At 35.5% G+C, this 8,484-nt stretch overlaps 1 non-coding gene across 1 annotated transcript; it reads right to left on the bottom strand.

Moving 5' to 3' along the window:
• Positions 1-8,105: 8,105 nt before the first annotated feature.
• Positions 8,106-8,208, bottom strand: LOC123643081. Its single transcript, XR_006736653.1, has one exon. It is a non-coding gene; the product is annotated as a U6 spliceosomal RNA (small nuclear RNA).
• Between the last annotated feature and the right edge of the window lie 276 nt (positions 8,209-8,484).

Here is an 8,484-nt window from a genome sequence, read left to right as displayed (position 1 = left end):
ATTTTATATGCTAACAACAAAAATTAGAAAAAATAAAATTTAACAAATATAACTTTTACTATAGTATTAAAAAATCAATTACCCAGGGAAAGATACATGTAAGATCTATGCTGAAAATTGAAAAACATGACTGAGAATAATTAAGAAAACCTAAGTAAATGGAAGTTATTCAATACTGTAATCATGTTATTTCTTTTTATTCTGCACAATTCTAATCAAATCCCAGCAAATTTGCATGTGTATGTAGAAAAAGACAAACTCATTCACAAAATGTATATGGAAATGCAAAGGGCCAAGGAGAGACAAGATTATCTTGATGAGAAAGAACAAAGCTGGAAGTCTTATTTATCAAGTATCAAGACCTATTATAAAGCTATAGTAATTAAGACAGCTTGCTACAAGTTCAATGCTCTATTAAACAGAATAAGGAACTGAGAAATAGACCCACACATATACAGTTACCTGATCTATGATGAAGGCATTGCAGTGGAGGAAAATACAGTCTTTTCAATAAGTTATGTTGGATCAATTGGTAGGCATGTATAAAAAATAAGGCTTGATCTCTACCCCATACTATATACCAAAATTAATTTCAGATAGATTGCAGACCTAAGTTAGAAAGCAAAATAACAAAGCTTTTAGAAGACAACATAGAAGGATGTTTTTTCGTGACTGTAAAAATTTTTTAAACAAGATACTAAAAGCTGTAACCAAATTGATTACACTTAAACTCAGCTACATGGGTGAATCCTATAATGTTGAATGAAAAAAGCTTATATGAAAGAATACATACTGTACTGTTCCATTTCTATAAAGTCCAAAAGCAGGTGAGGCTCAGCATTAGTGTTAGAAGTTAGCAGAATGGTTGCCTTCCCAGTAATGAAGGGACATGGGGGCAGTGCTTCTGGGGTGCTAGTAATGTTTCCATTTCTTTGCCCGGTCGCTGGCAACACAGATGTGTTCAGTTTGTAAAAATTCATTGAGCTGCATATTTATAATCTCCATATTCTTCTGTGGTACATTATACTTTATTAAAAGCCTAATTAAAATTTCACTGGCCATATACACATACACATTCCAAAAAAAGTCATCTAAATATTCTTTGGCATGGAAGGCAGCTATAATTGCTTTTTGAGAAGTCACAAACACAAATAAAAATAAAACATTTATTGCCCAGCAGTTTTGTGCCTTCATTGATGTGCTATTAAGAATTTCAGATATTTCAGAAGTAATTTTCAAATACCACAGCTTCTGCTTAACATTTACAAATTGTTGTTTTAGGGGAGAAATGTGTTCACTCTTCCCAGCATCCAGCCCTTCCTATATTATGCTATTGCTTAAGTATCCCTTGACTCCTAACGATTCCTTAGTTCATCCCCAACCAGCCGGAGTGACTTTCTAAAGTTCATATCTGACCCTTGTTACTTTCCCGTTTAATGGACTTCCTTAAATTTCTTTAGGCCGTAGAATAAAGTCTAAATTCTTTAGAATGGCATCCCAAGCTTTCAAAATTCTTTTCAACTTTTTTCTCCCCAACTTCATCTCTCTACTAACTCACTCCAAATAACTGGGCTCTAGCCATAAACTAAACCTCTTGCCACTCCCTGAATCATAGAAGTTCTTTTCTCTTCTACGCTTTTACACACATTTTTGCTTGTACTAATCCTCTTTCCTTTCTGTTTGGAAACCTCCAACTTATTTTCCAAGGAAAAGTTTCATTTATGAATTCATTCATTTATTGAGTAGCCATTATGTGCTAGGTATCATACCAGTATATCCATTTCAGCATTAGTCCAGTGCAAAATGAAAACATGGGGACTCTTCATAAGACAAAAATTATTTAATAGTTAGAACGTCAAGACAGCAACAGCAGAGCTAAACCAAGAGTGAGACTTTGCTAAGTATAGGGTCTTCTGAAGCCAGCTCTTATCTACTCTCTTTCTCTCATCTAGACTACGTCAGTTCACAATATGTCAAAAGAAAAAGAGCAAAAATCCTAATTTCTATTATCTTTAAAGAAAAATCATTACACAGAAATGTTAAGAGTACTAGTAAAAATAAGTCTTAGTCTGGAGTGACCTTAGCAAGTCTGCATTTCACCTTATACCACCCTCTTCTTGCCTTTCATCATTGCTAAGGCACAAAACATCTAACAAACTTTCCCAAGTTGCAGGAAAAAAAGGAAATTCAGAGTCTAGTACTTTCATAACAAGGAAATATGTAGATATACAGTTCCTGACTCTGAGTCTAATGATTTTTGTGTCATATTTATCATATTCACAGAGGAAGAATGAATACCACTCAATGTGGTTACTCACCTCTTGCTCGTCAATCAGTGAGATTAGGTGACTGGCATGTTCCTCCAGTTGTGAGCAAAATAAACTGGGTTTTGCTCTTTCCTTCATTTATTGCCTGAAAGTAGGTGACATTCAGGGACCATCTAAAGAGAAGAATGTTTTTGGAGATCAGAATGGCCCTTTTCCTTATTCTTTGCTGCTCATTTCCAAAATATATTTAAACTATAAATTGGAACCATTTTCCTGCTTACAAGGGTCTTCTCATTAGCCCAGTGAATGTGCTTCCCAGGAGTTCAAATGATTAATAACCAGATTTTGAGTCTGTACATTATATGTAATAAGAGTTTGAAACATGTTGTAGAACACCATAGCTAGGTAGCAAGGATTCAGGAATAAACAGAAATAATATAGTTCTTGCCTTCCTGGAGCTTAGAATGTAGGTAATCAAATATGGTTCATCTCTAAAGCTTTCATAAAACAATGATACACTTAGTTTCTTTTTGTTTTTTTCTTCTTCCACAGCCCTGTGCACAGATCTGAATGACATCCTCTTCGTGTGCTATTGCAATTGTTTGCCTGCCTCTCTGCCTTGCTTGAGCTCTTTAAAAGAGAGTAATCATAATTTATACATCTTTTATCCCTGGCACCTAGCACAATAGATTTTCAATATCTATTTAATAAGGAATGTGTGAGTGAAAGAAAAACAATACAAATGGGCATGCAAAAGATGCTTGAACTGCCATGAGCAATCTGACAGTCCTAAGAAGTACTAACCCGGGAATAAGAATATTCAAGTTCCGGTCTCATCTCACTCACCAAGGAGGGAGCAGGATCTTGGCCAAACCTCTGAAACATCTTGAACCTCATTTCTTTGCTTCCTCACTATTACCTCCCATCCCGATCTAACTAATTACTGAGACTTAAAATTTTGCTTGAAAAAATATACGTCTCTCAATCTCCATTACCAAAATGTTATTTATAGGGCTGTCAGTCTTTCTCCTGGACTGTTGTAGTAGCTGTCCAGCTGTCCAACTGGATAGTCTTACCCCTATTTCCTCAGATTCTTCCTCCACAATTTTTTTTTTTTTTGGCTTTTCTGGGTAGCCACCACCACTCTCTCTCTCTTTTTTTTTTTTTTTATTTCAGCATATTACATGGGTACAAATGTTTAGGTTACATATATTGCCTTTGCCCTGCCTGAGTCAGAGTTTCAAGTGTGTCCATTTCCCAGACAGTGTGCACTGCACCCATTAGGTGCAAATATACCCAATCCCCTCCACCCCCTCACCTGCCCAACACCTGATGAATGTTAATACTATATGTACACTTAAGCATTGATCAATTAATACCAATTTGATGGGTTCTCTATTCTGTTCCCTTGGTGTTTGTCTCTACTCTTACACCAGTACCATGCTGCTTTGGTTACTATAGCCTTGTAGTATAATTTGAAGTCAAGCAATATGATGCCTCCAGATTTGTTCTTTTTGCTTAAGATTGCTTTGGTTATTCAGGCTCTTTTTTGGTTCCATATGAAGCTTAAGATCATTTTTTCTAGATCTGTGAAATATGATATTGGTATTTTGATAAGGATTGCATTGAATCTGTAAATCACTTTGGGCAGTATGAACATTTTGATGATGTTTATTCTGCCAATCCATGCATATGAGATGTCTTTCCATTTATTTGTGTCCTTTACAATTTCTTTCATCAGTGTTTGTAGTTCTCCTTGTAGAGATCGTACATATTCCAAGGTATTTTATTATCTTTGCAGCTATATTTTGTAACCTGAGACTTTTCCGAATTTATTTATCAATTCTAGGAGGCTTTAGGTGGAGTCTTTAGGATTTTCTAGCTAAAAGATCATATAGTCAGCAAAAATGGAGAGTTTGACCTCCTCTTTCCCAATTTTGATGTCCTTTATTTCCTTCTTTCCATCTTTGCCTGATTTCTCTGGCTAGGACTTCCAGTACTATGTTGAATAGAAGTGGTGACAGTAGGCATCCTTGTCTTATTCCAGTTCTTAGGGGGAATGTTTTCAACTTTTTCCCATTTAGTATGATGTTGGCTGTGTGTTTGTCATATATGGCTTTTATAATAATGAGGTATGTTCCTTCTATGCCTAGTTTGTTGAGGGTTTTTACACAAAAAGGTGCTGAATTTCATCTAATGCTTTTTCTGCATCTATTCAGATGATCATGTGGTCTTTGTATTTCCTTCTGTTTATATGGTAAATCATGTTTATTGATTTGTGTATTTGAAACATCACTGCATCCATGATGAAACCCACATGATCATGGTGAATTATCTTTTTCATGTGTTGTTTAATTTGGTTTGCCAGCATTTTTTGAGGATTTTTTAATATATGTTCATAAGGGAAATTGGTCTGTAGTTTTCTTGTTTTGTTGTGTCCTATCCTGGCTTGGGTATCAAGGTGATACTTCTTAGTAGAATCAGTTATGGAGGACTCCCTCCTTCTCAATGTTATCGAATAATTTCTGTAGAATAGGTACCAGTTCTTCTTTGTAGGTATGATATAATTCAGCTGTGAATCTGTCTGGTCCAGGGCTTTTTTGTTTGGAGATATTTTATTACTGCCTCAATTTTGGTACTCATTATTTGTCTATTCAGGAGTTCTATTTCTTCCTTTTTTAGGCTTGGGAATTTGTGTGTTTCCAGGAAATCTTTCATTTCCTCTAGGTATTCTATAATAGCTTGTATGTGTAGAGGTTTTCACAGTATTCATGGATATTACTTTGTATTTCTGTGGTATTAGTTGTAATATATCCTTTATCATTTCTGATTGAGTTTATTTGAGTCCTTTCTCTTCTATTTCTGGTTAATATGGCTAATGGTCTATCAGTTTTGTTTATCTTTTCAAAGAACCAACTTTTTGTTTCTCTGACCCTTTGTACTGTTTATTTTATTTATATTTTATTTAGTAATGCTCTGAGTCTTGTTATGTCTTTTCTTTTACTGACTTTGGGTTTGTTTTATTCTTCTTTTGCTAGTACATTGAGGTGTGACATTAGGTTGTTGATTTGTGATTTTTCTTTCTTTTTGATGTAGGCATTGAAGGCTATGAACTTTACCCCTAGGGCTGTTTTTACTGCAACCCACAGATTTTTTGAAAGCTTATATCCCTTTTGTTATTCAGTTTTAGGTATCTTTTGATTTCCATCTTAATTTCATCATTGAACCAAGGATCATTCAGTAACAGGTTGTTTAATTTCCATGACTTTGTTTAGATTTGAGTGTTTCTCTCAGAATTAATTTCTAGTTTTATTTATGGTCTGAGAAGATACATGGTATGATTTCAATTTTTATGAATTTTATGAGACTTTTTTTGTGGCCTAAGATATGATCAATCTTGAAAAATATCCCATGTGCTGATGAGCAGAATGTATATTCAGTAGTTTTGGGGTAGGATATTCTGTAAATGTTCATTAGGTCCATTTGTTTAGAGTTACATTTAAGTCCAGTGTTTTTACTCATTTTCTGCTTCCATGATCTGTCCAGTCAGTGGGGTGTTGACATAATTGCTGGCAATTATGATGCTACTGTTTACTTCTTTTCTTAGATCTAGTAGAGTTTGCTTTATGAATCTGGGAGCTCCTATGTTAGATGCATATATATTTAAGATTGTTATGTCTTCTTGTTGAATTGCTCCCTTTGCCATTATATAATGACCATCTTTGTCTTTTTTTTTACCATTGTTGCTTAAAGTCTATTTTATCTGATGGTAGAATGGCTATACCTGCTCATGTTTGGTTTCCATTTGCACAGAAATTTTTTTTCCATCTCTTCACCTTGACTCTGTTGAATCCTTGGGGTTTAGATGTGTTTCTTGGAGACAGAAAATATTTGGTTTGTGCTTTTTTATCCATTCAGCCAGTCTATGTCTTTTAATTAGGGTATTCAGATTGTTCACATTGAGTATTAGTATTGATATGTGGGATGTTGTTTGTTAATCATGTTGGATGATACCTTATTGTTTTGTTTTCCCTCTTGTACTATTGTTTTATAAGAGCTGTGTACTTAAACTTTTCTGTTTTTTCACAATGATGGGTATCTTTTGTACTGTTCCTTTTCCCTCTTGTACTATTGTTTTATAAGAGCTGTGTACTTAAACTTTTCTGTTTTTTCACAATGATGGGTATCTTTTGTACTGTTCCATGTATAATGCACTTTTGAGCATTTTCTGCAGGGCAGATCTAGTAGTGACAAATTCCCTTAGTGTTTGCCTGTCTGGAAAAGTCTTTATTTCTCCATCATTTATGAAACTCAGTTTTGCAGGATACAAAATTCTTAGCTGCCAGTTGTTCTATTTAAGAAGAATAAAAATTGGGCCCCAATCCTGTCTGGCTTTTAAGGTCTCCATTGAGAAGTCTGCTGTTAGCCTGATGTGTTTTCCTTTGTAGGTTAGTCATTGCTTTTCTCTTGTAGCTTGTAAAATTGTCTTCTTTGTTTTGACTTTGGCCAGGTTGGTGACTAGTCCATCCTGCAGGTGTCCTATTTGCTGTGAATCTCCTCAGTGTTTGATGACCATCTTGTATCCAGATATCTGAATCTCTGGTGATATCAGGGAAATTCTCCCCAATAATTCCCTTGGATAGGTTTTCCATGCTTTTTACTTTTTCTTCTTCTCCATCTGGGATAGCTATAATTCATTTATTGGCTTGTTTCACATAGTCCTGTATTTCTCCCTCTGAATGATTGTTCATTCTTTTTATTTTTTCTGCATCTTTGACTGGCTAGGTTAGTTCAAAAACCTTGTCTTCAAGGTCTGAAATTCTTTCTTCTACTTGGTCTAGCCTGTTGAAGGTTTCTGCTGTATTTTTAAATTCTTTAAATGACTATTTCATTTATTTAACTTGTGTTATATCCATTCTTATATTGTCTATCTCTTTAGTGAGTTTTTCATATTTTATTTTTCATTCATGTTCTGAAATATGTTTTTTCTGGCTTCTTTTTTTTTTTTTTTTTTTTTGAGACAGAGTCTTGCTTTGTTGCCCAGGTTAGAATGAGTGCCGTGGCGTCAGCCTAGCTCACAGCAACCTCAGACTCCTCGGCTTAAGCGATCCTACTGCCTCAGTCTCCTAAGTAGCTGGGACTACAGGCATGTGCCACCGGCTAATTTTTTCTATATAGATTTTTAGCTGGCCATATAATTTCTTTTTAGTAGAGACGGGGTCTCGCTGTGGCTCAGGCTGGTCTCGAACTCCTGACCTCGAGCAATCCACCCACCTCGGCCTCCCAGAGTGCTAGGATTACAGGCGTGAGCCACCGCGCTGGCCTTTTCTGGCTTCTTTGTGTTGGTTTTCAACTTTCTCTTCAATCCCATTCCTCTTATTTGCCATTCATATTCTGAATTCCATTTCTTTCATTTTGACAATTACCTTTTTATTGGGGTCCATTGCTGTGGATCTATTGTGATCCTTTGGTGCTGTCAAACTAGGTTTTTTTTTTTTATGTTGCCAAAACTCTTTTGCTGGTTTCTTCTCCTCTGAAACCTATTCTTTCAGCTCAAGGCCAATAGATTTGCAGTGCATCTGTTTTTATTTTCTGGAAACTCTCCTACTTAGTGAGAAGTAGGAGAGGTCCCTATATAGCACTTTTATATCACACTCTGGAGGACTGATCCAGCAAGAGAGAGGCAGATGAACTGAGAGCCTATAATGCAGCTGTTCTCCTGCATGATCCTTTTCCCCTACGGTTGTTCCAGTCTCAGCCGGTGCTGGAGTATATTCATTTAGAGTGGTGTGTTCATTCCCAGACCACTGCTGGAAGCTTGGGCAGGAGGCTGGCAAGTAAATATAGAGATGCTTCACAAATTCGCATGTCATCATTGCACATGGGCCACACTAATCTTCTTTGTATAATTCCAATTTTAGTATATGTGCTGCTGAAGCATGCATTAAATCTCTTTATTAAATCCTTTATCAAATATATGATTTGCAAATACTTCCTTTTATTTCATAGGTTGCCTGTTCACTCAGTTAATTGTTTCTTTTCATTTGCAGAAGTTTTTAAGTTTGGCATAGTGCCATTTGCTTATTTTTGCTTCTGTTGCCTGTGCTTTTGGTGTTATATCCAAGAAATCACTGTCAAATTCAAAATTTTAAAGCTTTTCACCTGTATTTTCCTGTAGGATTTTATAGTGTTAGGTATTACACTTAGTTTTTAATTA

This window comes from Lemur catta, chromosome 7 (assembly GCF_020740605.2).
Source record: "Lemur catta isolate mLemCat1 chromosome 7, mLemCat1.pri, whole genome shotgun sequence".
NCBI lineage: Eukaryota > Metazoa > Chordata > Mammalia > Primates > Lemuridae > Lemur > Lemur catta.
The sequence above is the reverse complement of the archived record's forward strand: the minus strand, read 5'-3'. Positions and strand labels throughout refer to the sequence as shown.